This window comes from Patagioenas fasciata, chromosome 5, assembly GCF_037038585.1.
Source record: "Patagioenas fasciata isolate bPatFas1 chromosome 5, bPatFas1.hap1, whole genome shotgun sequence".
In the NCBI taxonomy this organism is placed as follows: Eukaryota; Metazoa; Chordata; class Aves; order Columbiformes; family Columbidae; genus Patagioenas; species Patagioenas fasciata.
The window spans coordinates 14,117,568-14,139,916 of NC_092524.1; the positions used below are offsets into that span (position 1 = coordinate 14,117,568).

The window sequence follows — 22,349 nt, forward strand, 5'->3', positions numbered from 1 at the left end:
CGTCAGCCATTGTGTTAGCTTCTCCAGATATTCATGTCAATGTGATTGAATTCTGAGTTGCAGAGAATATCTATGAAAGACTAGACTCTGGATCATTTTCTGCAGTCATTTTGTACAAGCCTTCCTTTAGCTTCATTGGTAAGGCTGCTGAAACACATTCCAGCTCTCATGGTCATGGTACTCTAAGGGGTCCCAACTGTAAAACAACCTCATCTGCAAAAGCTAGTGTACAGTTGTGTGATAACAACAGTCCATACTTCTCATTAAAGTTTAAATACTTGATTGACCTAAATGCAAACATTGTTTTCAAAGTACTTTTTACCTCAGTTTTTTTTTTACCCCAGCTTTTTGTTGTTGTCAATGAAGTAAAGTAGGACTCAGGTCAGGAGTCCACAATATAATTACCAAAGCCCTTTATATGTTCATGGGCGTGAATTAAACAATACTTACAGGTTTTCATCCAATTAGCCTGGTACACACAAAGAAGTTCACCATGAATCTACCGTTGCATTTATTCTGTTACTTTGATTGGAAAGTATACTCTATATTGAGGTATGAAGAGCTACTGTTTGTATTGACTGATATATTACTATTTCCATTTATGGATGAGAAAAATGAGGCAAAGAAAAACTAACTGATTGCTTGAAAAAAACATGCAGTGGCAAAGCCAGGAAGAGTTATAGCAAATCCTCTCTCTCCATTCAGTAATCACTTTACATTGCCTTCTCAGAACTATTTCTCAATGGTAATACCTTTTTTGAATTGTTTATTTTATTTGATAACAATATTTTCTTCAAATATGACTGACAATGCTCATTAAAAAGATGCAGACCTGTAAATGAAGGGAACTGCAAATATAATAGCAAAACCATATATGAAAATGAACATTTGTAAAGATGGAGGGTTAGTATAAATTGAACACATTTCCATATCAAGGAGAGAACCACCCATATTTTACCCTGATGAATGTGGTTTTGTGAACATCTTTTTCCACAAATGATTGAATAAATATTTATTCATAAACTATATTTGTGACTTAAGAGAACAAGTTGCATAGATTGGTTTCATTTATACCACGAGGTATACCACAGGAGGTATTGCAGTAATTTATATCATGCCAAGTCTAAGTCCCATTAGATTTTCCTTATTATACTTGACTAAGTTGAAGACTATCCAAAAAAATGCAATTCTGAAAACTTTCTATTTGTTGCATAAATAACTATCTTCCTCCCAGATCTTCTCCTCTAATGTTCCCTTTCTCAAGGCATTTATGCATAGGCCTAGTCCCATTTGCTTTATTTGAACTTGGGCATACACTGAAACATATTCTTGGGCCATGGCCTAAATGACTACAGTCTCAGTCATTTTGCTGCAACCATAAAGGTCAGCTTTCTCCAGGGTACATAAAAATACATTCCCAGTTCAGCAGATGCTGGTTGTCCTAGTGTTTCCTCAATAAACCCATATAGCTTTTCCTCTAAAAGCCCTGTCAGTCTTAAATCACAGGCCCAACTCAGTTCTAGAAATAATTTTCATGACAATAGCAAGATGCATGGCTATCATTAGCAACTGCCACAACTGATGGGGTACTGTAAGCAACACTGTTCTCTCATTATTAGGATTACGAACACCAAAAGCAAGCTTGAAAAAACAGGAATATTCACTGTTAATTCAAGCATCTGTAGTCCCTCTGAATAACTGAAGCATAAGTTGGTAGCAAAAAAAAACTACAAAAAAAAAGTTTATAAGTACATTTCTTAATAAAAGAACTGATATAACAGCAACAGTTTAAAATAGGTTCCATTCTTCATGTTAAGAGTTGTAGAAAGATGCACATAACTGGAAAATTAATGAATAAATACTTACAAATACACAAGAAAATCAGCCCCAGCTCCCAGAAATCACTGGTAAGTTGTTTTTGAATTCATGAAACTGACCTGAAAATGTAAAAGGAAAAAACGTTGAAACAAAAGAAAGCTCAGAACTGATAAATGTTACTTTTTTTTATTATTATTATAGAACAGTTGTGATTTTTAACAATAAACTAAATAAAGCAGCACACAAGATTGTTGTCACTGTTTCAGCCAAGTCATTTACACAGAATTTGTTTCCAGGAAGCCAATACCAAGAGAAACAATTATTTCATTGTTCTGCATCTTACACCATAGCAACCCAGTCCATTATGGCTTCTAAGAAGTGTCATAAATGCAAGCATGGTTATCTTTTAATAAGGAAAATAGCTGTGAGGGTTTTTTTCACTGGTCGGGGTTTTTTGCTTTTTTGTTTTGTTTTGTTTTCTAGTGTTACAGAACATTCATTACTCTTTAAAAGTGTTTTGTTAACAGTATTTTGCAGATTAATTGGTGTAAAATAATATTGTTTAGGCGCATTTAACTGGAACCCATCAAATGCAAAATTCATACCTAAAGAAATACTAACAATATTGTTCTCCCACAGTCTAGATCCTGGTTAGAAGCTTAGCGTAAATACAATGCATTCACTATAAGACATGATTAAATCCAACATTCTTTTTCCTGCATGCCCCTCAGTTCTAGTTGGAAAGGTAACAGATGCAACTCAAACCCACAGAGCTCGCCTTATAAAATTCTTTAACTAGCACAATGACTCACTTTATGCCTCTAAATATCCATGGTTTCCTCTCTCCAGAACCCCCATGCATTAGAAGGTAGTTCAGTAGTTTATTTTTATTGTTTGGTCTACATACAGCACATTTTTAGTTCTTCCGAAAACAAAGAAACTTTGTTGCACAGCCCTTGTTTTCTTTCCAAAATGTGAGGATGGATATGGGTAACATTAAACTGAAAATAGTAATGGAGCCTGGGCAACTAGTTTAGGTCAAAACCTTTTTGTTCTCTGGGAGCTATCTGATTAATTTGCAGTTCATAAAACAGTGGGTGTAAGCTCAGTTTAAAAACATGTAACTATATTTAAGATGAAATCATCATTTTTCTTAGCCTCCAGTAATCTTTAAGAAACACCTTCCCACAACATTTCTGTATCCTAAAGTGCACCAGCTAGTACTGCACATTGCCTAGAGACAAGGAGAGAATACCAAACTTATCTTGATGTAGAATATCCTCCTTATTTCTTACACCCACCCTGAAGTGCATATTATTCATTCCAACCAAGCCCTCCCCCATCCTGAAAGTACGCATTTAATTGTGTCTTCTCTCCTGTAATACCAACAGAGAGTCAACAAATCTCATTTGCTATATCAATGCAGTGTTATTATATATTTTAAAAGCAAGTCTGAATCTCATTATCAGCTGATTTATGCCATTAGTGTGCTTTGGAGCCACCAATTAAACAAGGACAGTGGTTCATAAGGTCACAGTTAATTAATCCAAAAGAGTATAAATACACTTTAATGCACACCACCTCATGTAGAGAATTTAGGAACAAAGCAACAACCCTTTATTCTGGGCAAGCAATTAGGGGGAAAGGTTAAATATACAAAATTTTAAATTTAGCTTTAGCACTCTGCTAATCTATCAGGAAAAAACTTCAGTTTGGTAAAAAGTGCTGCAGAATAATATGTATGTGAAGCGTTGATCCTTATGGCAAGAGACAACAGTGCAAGTGACGGAGAATGAAGAACAGGGCTAACCATGCCCAGTAATCCTGAGCAAATTAAGGCTTGTTGCTCAGATAACACCTCAGAACTGGGAACCAGCTGCAGGGTTACCTATTACATAGTTGGTCAGGGTGGGAAAGACAAAAACAAAAATCCCTAACAGTCCAGTCTATTCAAAATGGACCCATCTGAGCTAGACTGTTGTACTCAGTACATCATATAAAACTGACTCTTCCTTCAACCACAATCCCTTCATAAATTTAATAAAATAGTGCAATCACTTAAGTGTTCAGTAATAGCAGTAGTCTACCAACACAACTGGAGTATAAACAAGTAAAATGCTGAAAACAATCTAACCGACCAGAAACAGTTATTCACAGTGAAAATTCAAGTATGAGGTACCTGGGGTTTATGCGGAAGAAAATGATACCTGTTTCTTACTGCCTTGACTCATTTTACCTTGCACAGTTCCTGGCTGAAGAGATAGATGGTATAGCTAACACACAGACACACAAATCACATCACTTTTTTCCTTTTTAGCTTTCCAGGTGATTTTTCTTAAACAAACAAACAGACAAACAACAACAAAACTTTCCTATCCATGTAGAAAAACCCTCTGTCCATCAAACACTAACATCATAAAGTGAAATACAAAATTCCTATAAGGTATATCCTATACAAATAATATAATTAAATATAAACATATTACATAAATAAAACAGACCAAGGACTAATACTAAACCAGTCAGTAGTTGTTTCATGTAGATTGTTTTACCTGTCTCTTTTACCAGTAAAAGACTTGTATCGTTTTTAAAGGTGGCCAGCTCCCACTGGTGTTGAGAAGATAAACCTAGCCCTTTCAGAAGTCTGGCCTTTTTTCCATTAGCTTAAACCATTTATGTTTTCACTTTGGATGTCTCTAGCTCAACTGCAGGCGACTACACAGGTGAGTGGCTGTCGCATACACATATATAAGAACAAAGATTTCTTTAAAGTGTTCTGTTGATTTCATTGGTACCAGTCCCACCAGAAACTTCACTCAGATGTGTTACAGTCAAAATGCTCTCAAAGTGTTCTCAATGGCTGCAATTTCTGCAGGTATTTCAGATGCTTGTTTGGAAAGCTGTTAGCATCCTTATCAAAGACTGGCTCTCCTGTCCCACTATGAAAGGGGGGGAAATCCAGCTGTGAGAATAACCTATGCTCTGATTTCATCTACCTTTGCCAAAAGATGTTTCATACTTAAATCTGCACATGCACTACGAACCAAACAAAAAAGATTATGTTTTCTTTTTCTGTACTGTAGCTGACTTTCTGTTCTACCGCTCTGTGAAAGTGTCAACACTTTTGATGGCAGAGGAAAAACACAATGTGAAGACCTAAGTCTATGTGCCAATGACTCTAGTGCTCTGGTACTAACAAGTATTTCAACCCACAAGCTGAAGCATGGCTGCAAGGCAGGGGAACTGAGGCAAATGGACATGCAATATAGCAGATCTATATGAACTTACTGGCTACAGTTCTGTGACACTTGTTGCTGAAAACACCCAGCGATAACACATGAGGGACTCTCAGATCTTGGGAAGAAGAATAGAAGATCCCAAACAAACTGCCAACACCAGGAAAACAAGAAATAAAGACAGGGATTTACAAAAGGACATAAGGGTTCAGGCAAGCAGCCTTCTATGAAAATAGCAAAAGTTTATTATCTCCTCATTTCCTTCAAAAAAAAATCTATTTTAGAAAGCCTTAGAAAGGTTACATTTTAAATGAAAAGTTTTGCTCAAAAGCCAACATCATAGCAGTTTTCACCCTTGCTTGTTTGGGGTTGTTTTGTGAAAAGAAAAAAAAAAAAAAAAAAAAAAAAAAAAAAAAAAAAAAAAAGGTGTCCTAACGTCGGATAACGTGAAATAAGACCAAGATCATTTCTGCAAACACCAAAAAGTCACAGGCCTGGCTTAGAAGAAGGGTTAATGAAGTTAGACATCTCTCATTGACTTGACTAAGAATAATGTACATCCAACAATTCCACAGAATCTTTCAAAACAACTGATCTTTCAAAAAGCTAAGCTTTTGCTTGTCTTACAAACGCATATTGACACCAAGAGATCACTAGACATAACACAGATCACGAACATCACTAAAAGATTTCAGGATTTTGTATGCCCTAAGTATTAGGAACAAAAAACAATTCAAGAAATAGCCAAATGTCACTTATAAAATTGTTCTCTTTTCCCCCAACACACCATCACCTCTAATAATTCCAAGAGATTTTAGTTTTCAGAATGTAAGATCTCACCACTTCTGCAAAGCAGAAAAAAAATACTTATTTTATAAAATCTTTTACATAATCTTTTTTTATAATTTTCTGATTCTTCTAAGATAGAACCTATACAGGTAGCCTGAGTTTTCTGTGCACCATCATCAATGAGCATGAAGGAATCCTGCAAGTAAAAAATGGAAGCAGTTATTTACTAAAAAGCTTAGCATCATTTTATATCATTTGAGAATGTGGCCTATCATTGTGGGCTGCTGGGACTAAAATATGTACCATTCAACAACTGTTAAAAAACTATTTTTGGAATTATAGCATGATGTGAAATGAAAACAAGGAATAATATAGAAATGAAGCTATACATTTAAAGCCTGAATCACATAGCAATGTCACACCCTGAAATGTTCAAAATTTCACAATTAAAACAACACTAATGACCTGTAAGGCCTCAGCCACAGTCTCAGAAATCAAGGGTGCAGTGTGCTGATTGTGATGGGAGCCTTTGAGTTGGATTTCTAAGTATCTTACTTTATTGAGGAAAAGGGCACAGTTTCACAATGATTCAATGAAGAATGTTTTACACATGGAAAACTCTTCATTCATTATCATTTTGAAGCAGGAATTAAACACAGTAATTAACCACTACAGGTGAGACTTTCTACAAAAGAGATAAGGAAAATGCTGTTATCTTCCCTGTCACTTCTCTTCAGTGGCCCAGGATTGTATTTTACTGCCTTTACTGCCTTATTTCTTAAACTGTCTACTCTCCTAGGTTCCGTGCACTAGCAAAAGGGTTTTTTTAAATAATAATTAAAAAAAAAAAAAAGAAGTTGTCCTAATGTTTTTCATTTTAGAATAGTCTGTCTGTAAAGATCCTCATTTGGATTTTTGTACTCTGTAACAGAGATTGCAGCCCAATGATCTATCAAAGGAGGAATTAGAGCATACCACCTGTTACACAAGTAGTCATTTAAAAAACATGTTGCATCACAGTGAGGTAAGAGCAAGACAGTGCATACAATATAAACATACGTCTCCGAAGCTCTGTACTCAGCCACTGTCTTTGCTATAGATTTTCTGCTGAACCTTCAACAAGAGTTTCTTTGTGCTTCTTAGTTCCTTATTCTCTACTACTTCTCCCTTCTGTAACAGTGATACTTTACAATTCTACATATCAGAAGCTGTGATGTCGTTATTACAGAAACAAGGCTCAAAAAATACCTAAAATAGGATACATCTCCACAGAGTTTTGCAGGGAGATGTGAGCTCACTCTGCCCACACTCAGAGATGACTGGCCACAAACCCACTCTCATCCAGTTTAGCTATGGTTAGCACTTACGTAAACTACATGACTTCTAGTTAAGAGCAACTTCACATCTGTCTACAAAAAGCATGTCTACATACAAATACAATAGACGGTGTTTCTGTGAACTACCTCTTAAGAAATGGAACCCCATAAGTATCGCCCCTCAACAGTTGTTCCCTGTCTCTCCCCAAAGGGTAGCACTCAGCAGCAGCGCATGATCTGGCAGCATTCTATTATATAACTGACTATAAGAGCTCCTTCTGATCTCTTCCGTAACCACGCGTGCATTTGCAAAATTGCATTATGCCTTCAACAGGCAGCTCGTGAAGGTTTCTCTGCTCTGTGCCTGCATATCTATAAAGCATCCAATCACTACAGAACCTGAGCACAGAATACAAAATTAAGGTCTTTTGGCTGTATCACTTCATAGCATAGCAGCGGGTTAAGACTAAAAAGGTTTTTAACGAAAAAGTACTGCACATGTCCAACAACTAATTTAAATGTATTACTATACCTGCCACTAAAATTACACTTGAAAATGCCAAAAACGTCTAATTCACTGTGCAAATGAAAGAAATACCTAAATATGTATTTATTCTTTTGTATGAAAGGAAGAGGTCTAGAATTCCAGATCTGATAAGCTCTGTACTCATACTTTCAAGCAGATAAGAACCACAAGACATACCCCACGTTGCTTGGAAGGCTGAAGGGAGAGGAGGAACTCCAGCTATAACTCATAGGTTAGAGATAGCAAAGCCTCCTCAGTGGCCGCGGGTAGGCTGGTGGGCACTGCCAGCTCCGGGCTCCCACATCAAGGGACTTGGATTTCCCAGCAGTTCCTGCACCAGCCCACTGCCACTCACATGATGCAGCAAGGACACAAAAAACAATTCTGAACTTCTTGTGAGCTACATGTCATTTTAGTAGCCACAGGCTGGGTCATTGCTAATCGATATGATTGAAGAAAACAGAGAAGGCTTTCAAAGTGGGTATGTTTCTGTAGTGTTTTCATATACAGATCCATGTGCTGAAGGCACTACAAGGCAAATTAAGTCCAGAATGAAGTTACAGCATTACAAGCCTCAAGAAGTATGACTGGTGTTCCAAATACCAGAAACCCTTCCAATATGTGGTACTGTTAGAAGGATATATCAAATACAGAGAGAGTTTTACAGCAAACACAAACTGCACTTGGAAAGTTCCTTCCTAGACGTAGAGAAGCAGCAGGGTCCAGAGGACGTGGCTTGGAAATGGCATCCAGGGTCCCTCTTCAGAGACTCACATTTGTCACACAGCCACAGAAATCAACCAGACAAAGATCAATATGGCAGCTCTGGCACTCACCTGCATTATAGTATTTGGAATTTTTTTTTCTCTCCCTGTGCCCCAACTGTACTTTCTCCATTGTGCAGGGACTCACAATCATAACGGTCTCAGGGCACTACTGTAATACAATCTCACAAGGGTTCTCTGGCTACAATTTTAACACAAAATAATAACAGTGTTTCTCCTTCTTATATAATATTATCACCATGTAATAATTGCATTATACAATAATAACAACACACATACCAGGAGCTGTTAGCCTACCACACTGATACATTTTTTCTTGGTAAATTGTATTAAAGTTATGTTAGTAGTTTTGGCCTCCCTTTATCTTTTGAATACATAACATGTCTCAGGTTCCCTGCTCTTTCATCTTCAGACCAATGTTTAAAGTAATTTTACTGAGGAATTGGCTTACTTTGTTTAAAAGGGGGTACGTTCTTTCAGCTCAGTCACATGACTGAAAAGGACAGTATAAAAAGTATGAAATTTTATTCAAACTGTAGTCTAGCATGCAGTTAAATCTGTTTAATGAGCTCCATGAGCTCTGGATTGGACTAAATTTAAATTCAATTACACAACAGAATGGAATCACATTGATTCATGATTCAAATCAATGATCTATATTTACAGGTACATATTCATTTGATCCCCAATTTTTTAGCTATTATCTATATATATATATATATATATATATTTACATTTTATCTATAATTGCTGACCTCCTCTGACCAAATAAATGCTCTTTTTGGAAGGAAAAATAAAACCAAATTCCATGACTGTGTCTTCCTCACTAGACAAAGCGTCAAGAAATATGTAGAACTGTGAACAGTTAAATGACATGAAAGGCTTTGAGTCATTGGTGTCATTGCTCAAAGTCTGGAGCTGTTGCACATAGAACACAGAAAAGGTTTAGGACAAATCTTCATCAGGTTCTTTTACTAGACTTTGACATGAACACCTGCTAAGTTGTCCTTGTGATACACTTATCAGATGCAAACTACTTGGCACAATTTTTGATAGTGTTATATCTACATGTGCATAAGCAAGGCTCGGAATAGTAAGAAAAAACCTCTTCACCAGGAAACTAAAGCTCTCAAGCAAAGAGACTGGAGGGGTAGGGGGACAGGGTGAAGTGTTAATTGTGGAAGTCCAGTTTTATCATTATTTCCGAGAGCCACAAATGGTAAGACAGCTGAAATGTCTAGCTGATATTTTAGAGATATCAACAATAACATTAGTCCAGGAGAATACATTGCCATATTTAAAATTCCAGCATAAATATACCGTATAACACTTGGATCTGAAAATTCCCTGAAAATTGAAAATTGGAGATTCAACCTGTCACAATTGTTGTACACTTACATAACCACCAAAAAAATAGAGATTGATGGTTTTGATTTAAAAAAAAAAAAAAAAGCAACAATATACCCTTACCTTCAGAATTTAATATAAGGACGTTCGAGAGCCAAATGCCTGGGAGCTAAGTCGGCTGTGCATAAACTTACATTTTTGTCTGACAAATCTATTTGGTAATATAACAATATGTGTGCCATTTGCTTCCATTGAAACTAGTGTTAATCCAGACAAAATATTGGGGTTCTGTATTGGAGAATACCATATTCCTACAGCTCAGATTTTCAAAGCTAATTAAGTAGGACATAAAAATCAATTAGAAGGCCTTAAGAATGTCTGCCTTCAGGTCTCCTTCCCTGGATTCCCTGAGGGATAAAACCTCCTTACTACATATCTTCGGGGTTTTTTTCCTGAGACCCTGAAACACGATAATTATAGCTTAAGTCTCTTTTTTTTTTCCCTTAAAAAAAAAAAAAGAAAAAAAAGAAAAAAAAAAAAAAAGAAAAAAAAAGAAGAAAAAAAAAAAAGAAGAAAAAAAAAAAGAAGGAAAAAAAAAACACCCCCATATACTAAATTTCCCTCTCAGCTCCAATTTTTGAAATTCATTTCACCTGACACTATAACCCAAGAAAAGGTCCAGGTGTTCTCATTTTAATTTCATTTTAGAAGAAAGATAAGTAAATAAAACTTCTTTCTTCAAGGATCCATTCAGTCAATTAGAATCTTAGATATGCATCCTTGGTCAGAAAACAGTTCCCCAAGTATGTGGCACAGAGTGCTATCTGCAAAGATATGGCTTTATATTCTGCCCAAGGACCATTCTATTTCTGATTATGTACAATAATCAGTCCTGAAGATAATTAACTCTCACCTGCTGGATAAATAAATCACATTCCAAAAAAAGTAACCACGTTACCTCACAAAGCCCTCAAAATAAAAACTTCTCAGCCTCCTTTCAGTCTCTCCTAAAGCATATTTCATTAGTTAAAAAAAGCAAGCAAAAAATTTTGTTTAATTAAGAGTACACGTTGAAACAGAAATTTGCCTTCACTCATAAAGTTATCAGTTTGATAAGAATTCAAGCTTTGGAGACTTAACCAAATGAAACTCTAGTTTCTTCTGATTTTCACCTCTGACATCTCTGTCAAAATCTTTTTTGCAAATTTGCACAATATCTGTTCTTGTTGCATATCATATAAAGATTTTTATTTCCTTTTTCTTCTACAACATTCACCTCTGCAAGATATTTTGAACCAGAACTATGTTCATTATAGATAGAAATCCTTGGAGGCAAGACTGCCCATCAAATAAATGATATGATGACCCCTGACTCCAATTTCTGTTAAGCCAAATCAGGGGTACTAACAGCCAAGCAGGTTAAAATGCTAAAGCACTACTTTCTATCAGTCCTTAAGGATCAGTTGTATGTTCATAGCCTGGTTTTTGTGCTGTGTATAGAGATCACATATTAGTAAACTGCTGATCTTGGAGTCAGAGGTGCCCTGCACTTTAGGACAGACTGTCCTAAGCTATAAATTTAAAGATACGTTTAGGGGAAGGGTTTTGTTTTTCACGTGCTGAAAGTGATTCCTAGCCTCTTTAAATAGTCATATAAAACCATATCTCCAGGCACTTACTAGCATTGCTCAACATCTCTGAGCCTCAGGCTACCCACACCTGCCCTCAGCATGATCCTGACAGGCAGCAATGAAAAGCTGATGGCTAGAAGGGTGGCTACTACGCACTTTGTATATGATATTTCAAAAATGTAAATGGAATATTGATTTTTAAAAATATATATATCACACACTCAGAAAGTTGGCATTAACCTGGACAGCAAACCTAAAAATTTCACCAAATTAACTCATCAGCCTGACATATCTCATTACAAGATCTTATCACTGGTTTAACTAAACAAAAGAAAAATATACAAGGAATAACATATTTCTTTAAGAAGTACTTAAAATATGTTTCTGTCTTGTGCTAAATGAAGCGGCTATTGCTGTGGAATTTTAGGGTGGTGTTTTCTCAGTTTTCTATTTAATGAACACCAGAGTGAACATTACAGCAACGTCTATCAGAAATCATTAGAGCGCAAGTTATAACTACTCCTCACCAACTATAAAGTATGCAGGCTGTTTTCTTTTTTGTTGTGTTTGTTTGTTGGGGGAGTTTTTGTTTATTTGGGAGGGGGGAGGTGGGTTTGTAAAATTTTCTGGTTCCTCTATTTTACTTTAACTAGACATACGTTGTTTCTTCAAGCTAGAAACTCCCCTTTTTCCAGGTCACCCTCCCCTCTTTTTATGGCATATGCACCCAGTGGAATGCAGTGCAAAGTTAAGTAATCAAGTATAAGTAAAATTATAAGAAAACTTTCCGGGAAATGAAGGAAAAAGAAAATGTTTGACATTTTAGCAAATGCCACTCTCAAGAACTAAAATAATATTCATAGATGATCCTCCCTACTTGACAAAGTTTTTCATCTTTATGCTTCTCTTTCTTCTTTAAAAAAAACTGTAAAGTGTTATCATTCAAATAATCACGTTTATAATTTCAGTTATTTTTATTGCTGGCTACTCTTTGCTTCTGAATAACTTAATCCACTTTCTTTCCATCTAATGGCATTGGGGTGATACTGCACGTCACAGCTGTTCAAGACCCCAGTGCAAATTGCCATAAAGGGTCTTAAAACGGTGCAGTTCTAAGAGGATAAGCATTTTGAAGGTATCAGCAGACACACTATTCAGTGTGAATAAATATGATCCCTCAAATAAATATATCAAAGCCTAGGATCTCCCCTGAATTCACAGAAAGGCACGGCTATTTTTAGGATACAGGGTTAAAACCACTCTGTACTTGATGTGTTGCAGAACAACAATGATTTTAAGGGGTCTAGGATTAGATCCTTATTCTGTCACCCCAAAGATCTAATGAATCTCATAGAAATTTTCAAAACTTTGCTGAATTATCAATACCCAAGAAGTCAGACACTACTATTTTTAATCACCACAAGAATATATTGTGCATCTACATAATGTTTCCAGCTGAAATTTTAAGGTACCTTACAAGAAAATAAATATTTTAAAATACTACAGAGTATTACAGAGTAGATCCCCTGTACAGAGTGCTAATATAAAGTTTGCGGAATTTTCAAACCATAATTTGAGGATCTAGGAGGGAGATCAAGCAACAAAATTTTCTAATCCTGACACCCTGTAGTGGGTTTTTTTGTGCAATTAGCAACACCTTAATAGCAAGTCACTTCCTGGAAAATCAGAGAATAAGATTCTACTCAACAAGATCATAGACAGCAGAATCCCTGTCTAGGCCATGTAAAAATAGTACTAAAATATTTTAAAAGTTATAAATACTAAAAAATACACTACTCTTGGAAGTCAGATGAATCCTCTCTGTAAGCATGCCGACTCCGATTTCACAATGAACTAATCACAAGTTGCTTAAGTGCATGTACAAAAATTAGAAGAGATAATTATGTAAAAAATTTACAAAGTGGCTCAATGCCAACAAGAGTCTCCCATCAACCATATATGATACCCTTCTTCATATCTCTCCCTACCTGGAGAAGCAGCTGTGTTCTACAGCAAGTCCCAACAATTCTTTCATTTTATAAAACTCAAACTTCACAGCAGTCCACATCCATTACTCCAATCCTACACAAGCCAAAGTGAAGGCCAGACTTGGCCTCATTATCTCAAGTATGCCTCATCCAAGGTGCATTTCAACAAGCTGACCCGACAATCACGCTACAGTCAATGGTGAAACTTTCAATTATTTCAACTACAATAACAAGTAGAGTTACAGACAAGGGTGATGCTGTTCTCATGTAAAAACTGGAAGCAAATACTAACATCACTAGGTTCTCTAACATCAATAGGATTTAGCAAACATACCATACAAATGCAAGAAAAAAAATATACAAAGTCCTCTATTATTACAGCACACAAATTACTGTGTTATTAGGGCTGGCTGGAAGGTTTTAAAATTAAAAGTCAAATTTTAACATTGCAATATCAATGCTTCAAACTTGTATGGACTTATCAAATCAAGGAACATTACCCAAGTTATAAAACATGTTGCGTGACCTGTTACTTAGTTTCTCTACTCTCTGAATGTTGCTTGTCCAAATTCTTCCAATGGGAAAATCTTCTAAGGGAACAGATCACTCTTGAGCTGTCTCAGACTACGTATGGAAAATAAATATCATTGTTATACACCTGAACCCAAAATGTAGGATATGTTCATATCGTAGGAGAATTACACATTAACAGCACACTGTGAAAACTGAGCATGCTGGCGGGGCTGGGGGCGGGATGGGGAATAAATAAATAAAAAACAAGCTACTTGAACAAAACCAGTATTGTTCATAATATAGTTTTTCCACTTTGGAAACATAATTTGGCATCTTCTCTATTTGGCCCAAGTATTTCGAGCTTCAGATACTCCTAGAGAGAAGCTGAGTTTTATTCAGCTACAAGCAAAGAAATACATGGTTCTTTCTTTTCTATGTCTGAAAATAACTTGTCCACTCTGATAAAAAGTATACTGCTAGAGACACTGGTAATTAAGCCTTCAGAGTTTGCCATCCATTAAAACTTGGTGATCCCACCCAAAGCGCTTCATCATCAGAACCATCTGGTGTTCTTTCTGCACAATTACCAAAATACAGAACATATTTTGACTTGGCACTTGCATTTGGTAGACACTTTAGTCATTTTATAAGCAACAAGACAGCATCTTGCCAAAGCACGGCCTCAAAAGGAAACTTAAACATACCAGAATCTGACTTCTACCCTAGGAAGTCCTACCAGAACAAAAAGAAAGAACATCTTCACCTTTAGCTAATGTAGTCACCTTCACATACAAGATACCTCTTACTAGGTTTGTTACTCTGTGTTTCCTCTGTATGCTGATGATTCAGAGCATTATCTAACAGATTAGGGGTAAAGTGAATTGTCTCTAGTTTGGGACTGTTTCTTTTATATGTCTGGCTCTGAAATCAAACTAAAGAGCCACCAGAAATTAAACTCTCGGAAGTAAAAGGAACCGAAGACATTTCACCATAGTACTCTAAAGAACAATATCAAGAATATTTCACATCAGACTCTCCCACCATATTTTTTCCAGTGCCTGCACATACAGTAATTATATGAACACAGTTCTAAATGCAGGAGAATCTGAAAAACAAAGGGAGAAGACAAGAATACGGACTACTCTTGAATGATACTAGGCTTCTTTTTGGTTCTTAGTTTTCAAGTTCTACATAAAATAAAACATGATGTGAACAACGAACATACTTCCAACAGGATTAATAAGTCTCACTTGCAGATTGCCTTTAATTCACTTATTTCATTCATTTCTGACAGTAAAATTTGTAGCAAAAGGTGGAAATTTCTGTGCAGTAATGTTATTCTCAGCTTTCTCAAGACAGTACGGATAGCACAAAAAAATCAGGGAGCTCAACTGAAGTGATAATTCTCAAATCTAGACATTTCCTTTACTTTGGGAAATGTTAAGGATAGGTTTACATTTAATGTCTCTCACCTACAACCATCCCATATTCAAGGAGACTGGTTTTTTATACTAGCACAGCATAGATAATATATCCCCAGTGACAACCACAAGCTTCACAACAAACAAATATGCTGCTGCACTCTGTATGGCATGGAAAGCTTTAAACTACCACAATAGTATATAAATCAGAAAACAGACATTTTCAAATCAAAATGATCCTACCAGGACATGAATTTGCACCCATCAAAATTTTCACAGATATAAATTGGACTGATACAGTGAAAGAATAACAAATTAGATAACTATAGACATGGAGAACTGAACAAAATTTTTTAATCAAAAAATTATTAGGAAATATCTATAAGAAATTTGGATGGAAATTAAACAAGTTATTATTACAAGTAACTTGCAGGGCTAGTCCCTCAACAAAACAACATTTTGGAGAAAAAAAAAATGTCTGATCAGTTTATAATAATAAGATGCAAATAAGAGATGGATAAAATATGTAATGAGACAAAAACATATCTGCACAATAGTAAAAGGGAGGTGAACTAATGAAAGTGAGAAATTAGAAACAGTTAATTTAGTGAAGAGATCTACGAGTGCATATGGCAATCTGAGGAATCACAAACATGTTAATCCTTATTAGACAAGCCGTCAGACAGATTAAATGTAACATATGAGCAAGGAAATAAACATTTGACTACATAGAGCGTCATTCTCATTGGGTGACACTCCAAGGAGCGTATATCTCATATGTTGGCAAAAGCAAAGCGCACATTACACCCTTGTTTTTATACAAAAACTCAGAGTTTATTTACTTCCTGTAGTTTCTTTTCCCTTTAATTTTAGCATGGCTAACAATATTGTAGTAAGTAGCAAATTGTTATCAAGTCATATCCTCATCTTTTTGAGCAATAGCGTGACTTTCTTAAGTTTCTACCAACAAGTTAAACAAACAAGAGCATTTACTTTCAGGAAGGATAACCAGATTACTGTCACCTGACAAAAGCATTATGGGGCTTCCCAGTTATTTCAACTACTATCATCACAGAGCCGTGTAACAATCATAATGTGAGGATAATACACCACCCCCAAAAGGAACAATCAAATCAAAATGCATTAAATTATGAGAGAAATCATTCAACTTACACCTTAGAATCTTGAGCAAGTGCTATAACATCAGAAAAACTTTCACAGGGAAAGATGTTGGTGCTTTCAGGCCAGTGGGATTAATGTTTTGGTTTAAATTTCACAGCATCTAGAAAAGGGCAAACACAATGGAGCAGATTCACTAATGTGTTACTTTGTATTAATTCATGCTAACCTCACTAAAGCAAGTGAAGTCTCATTTGCTATGAGACAAAGTAATTAGGTCTTACATCTGCATTAAAAAAGAGGTATCTTAACATCCCCATCTCACTTTAAAAAAACAAAAACCAAGAAAACAGAAAACAAACTTATATGATAGCTCTTTGCTTTACCTTTTCTAATAAAACTAGCAGTTTACTGTTTTATAAAAGCGATACATTCTGGCATATTTTTGATGCAAATTCTGTACAAGCAATGACATGACATAGCAGTAGATCCAAATTCCTTGAGCACATTAAGACTGAGTTGCCAGCTCTGAAAAGCAAACAGTTTTTGCAAATTGTAGGAGCTAGTCACGAACCCAGTGCATTGTTCTTTCTATAATTGTGCTCTAATGGAAGTGAGAAGAAGCTGGTGGATATGAACTGGTGGAAATGAACAGAGCAAGACATTGTCTGGCCTTATTGTTACCTACCCAAATGAGAAGATGACCCAGCAGAGATTCACCAAGTCCTCCCCATGCAAAAATATATGCATTTCTATATGTTTTGGTCTTCACAACTGTGAATCAGAAACCAGGATCAGCCCAGAAATAACTGCAGTCTGCTTTTCACAGAAACATAACTTTCTTCTTATGCTTTGCTATAGTTATATATCTTGTAATGTTATTCTTGTCACATTCTAAAAATCTGCATCACTTTTTTGCTTAAGGATGAATTCTGCTTTCAGCTGTAGAGTCCCCACAGAAGCCCCAGTGGTTGCACACTGGTTTATCAGGAACAACAGACCTCACACTTCAAGTTAATTATATCCTATGTATTATGATGTATTTTTCTAGTAGTATAATACACAGTTTATGTTCTGATTTAAGAATTAAAAACTAATCATACGTAAAATTAGTCCATTCAAGAAATAACTGCCAAATAAGTTGGAATTAGAGCTGTATATGAACCGTTCGATGATTGCACTCGCATCAGTGAACTGGAAAAGCTCAATAAGCCAGCAAGGCTTACGTACGGAAGCTGACACTCCAGAAGTGTCCACAATCCCCTCTTCTTAAAACAATTAAAACAATCCTGCCAGTTAATGGCAAGGAACAGCAAAGGAGCAAAGAGCAAAAAGGAAGGAAATGATAAGGAAATAAATCCTTAAGAGTATAGCCCAGAAGGATAATTTTTTTCAGGGTCTGGTCAAAAACTTCTCCATTCCGTTTAATTCTGAATGCATCTGAAGTTCTTCCTTGTCTAATAATTAATTATGATACAAAATCATATGAGATAAGATAACATCTTTTCCAAACCTCAAGTGAAAAAAAGCTGAAGTCTGACAACAACAAAACATGTTTATTCTATTCTGTGTTTCTCAACTTCCGGTGCGCTTATTGGGAAGCACTTCTGCCACTTTTTGGCTGCAAAACATCTGTATTGAACTAAATATGCTATTTTTCACTAAACTCAGTCTAAATATTTTCCTGGAATTTAGAACTGCAAGTCAGTCACATGATAAACTAATCTAGAATATCATCAATTGATCCAGATATGATCAGGTTACAGCCAGCCGTACTAGTCTTAGGAAATTATTGTGTTGCTCATGCTGTGGCATCAGCAGTCTTTGTTTCTCTAGCTACTTGGCTGCCAGCTAGACTGAAATTTTCATCAATTCTTTGGATGAACAGAAGATATAAAAGCTAAGCTATGTCATCTATGACAGACCTATGGCTTTTGGGGGTATCATTTTAGTGAACAGACTATATAACTTCAAATTATAAAACACATTTATATACATATATTTACTTTCACAACTAGCCAGATACACACAAAACACTCCTGAGTTGAGAGATATTCCAGAAAAATGAGAACATGATTGTTTGTCTTTCTTCAACTTTTAAAATCCTACAGTAATCTATAAGCTCAGTCTTTTTTTTCCCCCAGTTTTTCTTCTCCCCCCTTTTTATGAACAGATATCCAGCCACACTAACATATATTTGGCCAGACTACTGCATTCAAAACTGCACTTTGACTTTTGGATGCTCTTTTTAACACAGAGCAAACATGACCAGTAGAAAATGACTCTGATCCTGTGAAAAGGCAGAAGACAATGCAGAGAAGCAGGGACACAGGGAATCCTGAATACGCAAGAGAAGGAGATAACCAAGTCTTTCAAGGAGAAGAAAGCTGAAATAAGAATGTACACAGCCGTACCAAACTGCAGCATGTATTTAAAAGTATGTAAAGTAAATCTGCTCTTAAAGTAGCCACTCATTTTGCAAGACTCCACCTCGAGATGACCCTGACTTTCCTAAAGATTTTGCTGAAAACTGGTTCTACAGAGTCTCAAGTTTAACCCTAAAAACAAAAGCACGCACAACTACTGTTGCATTGGAAATGTTGACATGTCATACCTTATGAGCTGGTGGAAATATACTGAACAAAATCCTTGAACTTGCAAGCTAGCTAATAAGTATAAGGAACAATCAACCAATCGTAAATTAATTAAATCATGCAATTTTAACATAGCTTTAAAGAGAGAAAAATACAATCTATTATAAAGAGAGAAAAAAGTATATCTGGCATTAAAGAAAACAGCTGGGTTATGTAAGAGGCCTAAGAAATAGCAACAGTAGCATATTTGGCCTGTTTCAGGCCCTTAGCAAAGGTTTTCACCCTCTTAAGAAAAGGAATAGAAATGCACGAATTGAGGCAGACATAGAATACATGAAATATATCTTTTCACACATGCAGATATATGGCATACAATATCTAAATATCTTATTAATTGTGGAGGAGACAGGATAGGATATTTAACAAATCAGACAAACTGAAATCTTATTGAAAGACTGCATTCTTACTGGAAATCTGGACTAGCCAGATGCTGCTACATAAACGGATTAGCTGTTTGTGTCTGCTACCCCGTTTGAGGTAGTCTGGAGGAGCAGCAGGGTTTGTAGGAGCACAGACCTGACTAGAGGCCATCACTGAGGACCTACAGCTTCAGTAGCTAGCAGAGTCATACAGCTTCTATATGGGCTGCAAGAGACAGTTGAGACATAGCCCAGTACATCCTCTGATTCTGTTCCTGCCATGAATGCCATAGAAATTCATTTGCACAGTTCCTGGCAAGCCTACTCCTATTTGCAAAGCAAATCCATACCAGCGCTGCTGCTAGGGAGAGTGAGAATGTGTGCAGGTGAATAATTTGCCTCTCCATCCTTAAATGCGGTCGATTAGCCTTGCACAAGTGATGCACCTGAATGAACTACTCACCAAAACCGAGTGGCCTAAACAGTGAGCTAATAGCCTCAGCTGTATGCAAAAGTGGATGAGAAGTATCCACACATGTGGAAGATGCGTCAGAACTCTAAACTACACTTTTCACAAGGTATCCCTGTTTTTCTCTAGTCTTACCTACATTTGTACCACAACTGCCTTTTAATGTATAATTTGTTAAAGACTTCTGGAATGCCTTTATTTAACACAGCACATTGTGAGTACTCAAATAACCAGAAAAAAAGTGTTTTCACAGTAAAAGAATAGTAATATATGGCCAGGTGACAGCTCGAATCAAAACACTGATCCTTATTCTTTCAGTGCCGACAACATGAAAGATTAAATTGCTGATAGCACTCAAATACAGCACTGGTTTATTTTCATTCTTAAAGTATGTAAGATTTCTCCACCATAAAAACTGCAAATAGAACACGTGAATTATGAAGGTCCTTCCTTTTTAAACAAATTTAGAAAATGTAATCATCCTTCACAGGTGAGATATTCTGTTTATTCTATGGAGAATCATTTCAGTCTAAATTAAACTCTTCAAATGGTTTTGATGATTACTGCAATAAGGACACAACAGGGAAAAGATCTGGGAAGAGAAAAACGTGTTAGATGAATGGCTGATGGAAATATTTCTAGTATATGAAAACTACTGTGTTGGTTTTTTTTAACCAAATATCAGTATTATTTTTCCAAAGCATAAAAACTAATGCTGCTTATCTGTCCTAAGTGAAAATGCCAATCTGTACTCTCCTTTTTAATTATCTTCAGCATGGACTGAGTACTTCAAAAATAAAGAAAAGATATGGGTCTTTCCAGCATTCAAAAAAAAAAAACACTAGTGGTACAAAGACACCTTCTAGGTATCAGACTGTTAGAAAACCCTCCACATTCACCATTTAAAAATGAAGCCTTTTTGGGTGTCTTGACCTTGAATAACCAGAGAGCAGAGTGAAAATGGCTTGTCTGTTAAAAATTTAAGACATAAAACCTGCCACAGATTGCTTAGAATCTAAGCAACTGATTTTGATAAGACAAGTACTAACAAAAAGCAAAGAGGTTAAAAGCACAATATGAACCTCTGGCATTTTCTGTTTTCTTTCTGATCCTAACCTCAAGCCTCACGGACAGAAAGAACATAACCAAATAGATGCTCATCGAAAATTTGTGGAAAGGATGGTTTCATATGTTGCCTTCTTCTAAGCTGTCTCAAAATTCATACTTGTTTAACAGCGTGATTAAGAACACTACTGCCAGCAGTCACGAAAAATTTTAATATAAAGTCACGGAACTAAACTTTACTGAAAAACAGGTGCAAGACATCCTACTACAGATTTTGATTTCTTGTAGCATGACATGCCTGTCAGTTCATAACTTAAATTATCTCAACAGTAAATACTTTTTAAGAGAAATCTCAACAGAATAACCAGGAATACAGAAATCCAGGTGACTTTAAAACAGCTGTGTGAGACACTCTACAAGTTCTCTCTTCAACCTATAACTTGTTCATCCCAGCACTAGCACTTTTTTATTTCCAAGGAATATTCAGGGTTCCTTTACATACTGCTTAAGGTAAACTGTAGTTAAACTCTGTTTGTCAAGTGTCTTCTGTAAGAATCATTTGTCTTTCTTAACGATATTTGCTTTCCATAGCAATGTAACCCTGGAGGCTTTCTTGTACATACCAAGCAGTCAACAAATCTGCTGAAGAAGAGGGAGAAGACCAAGACAGACTCATTTCACCTCCCTGGATGATGTTCCCATGGAGACTCTTTACAAAAGATAATGCAGCTCCAGGCTGCACCATTTAGCCTCCTCTGCAATGAAGAAGTCTCACTAAAACCAAAATGTTCCTGCTAGTGTAGTGAAATGGGCACACTGACACAGATCAAACCCAGACATCCAGGGTTTCCACATGGCAATGCTCAGTCTGCTACTAGTCCCAAGAACTTTGCCAGGTTTATGGATGAGATTTGAGGTTTACTGTTCAGTGCGGTCCCTGTCCTCTTCATTACAGTATAACAATGGGCAACACAAGCTATGAGCCAGTAGCAGACTCAAAGCGGAAGAGCTGCACTGCATCTCAGGGTTAGATCCTTGAGGCTATAGAAGGAACTGAGGATAAGGACCTGGGACATTGCTCTTGCTCATGGGTCAGTTTGTAGCATGGAGCTTCTGGAAGATGAGGCATCCAATCCACATAAGGGTCATAGGTCTAAAGTTACCATTGTACATAACTAGGCAATAAGAAGTTTATTATGTGCCTGATTGAGTACCTCCTAATTAAGAGTCTGTTCCAAAGCCTGTTTAAGTCAATAGGAACCTTTCTATTGACTTCAAAGGGGCTTTTGATCAAGCCCTGCCTACTTAGTAGG

At 36.3% G+C, this 22,349-nt stretch overlaps 1 protein-coding gene across 8 annotated transcripts in view; it reads right to left on the reverse strand.

Moving 5' to 3' along the window:
- SOX6 (SRY-box transcription factor 6) overlaps nucleotides 1–22,349 on the reverse strand; it is a 380,628-nt gene that overhangs the window by 322,528 nt on the left and 35,751 nt on the right. For 4 of the 8 annotated variants that reach the window (XM_071808952.1, XM_065839463.2, XM_071808953.1 and 1 more), the window contains exon 2: nucleotides 1,867–1,937. The gene's annotated coding sequence lies outside the window, so the exon portion shown is untranslated. Of the gene's footprint in view, nucleotides 1–1,866; nucleotides 1,938–16,543; nucleotides 16,653–17,177; nucleotides 17,219–22,349 lie in introns of those variants that run through there. The other 4 variants (XM_071808951.1, XM_065839462.2, XM_071808949.1 and 1 more) reach the window with 2 other exon arrangements.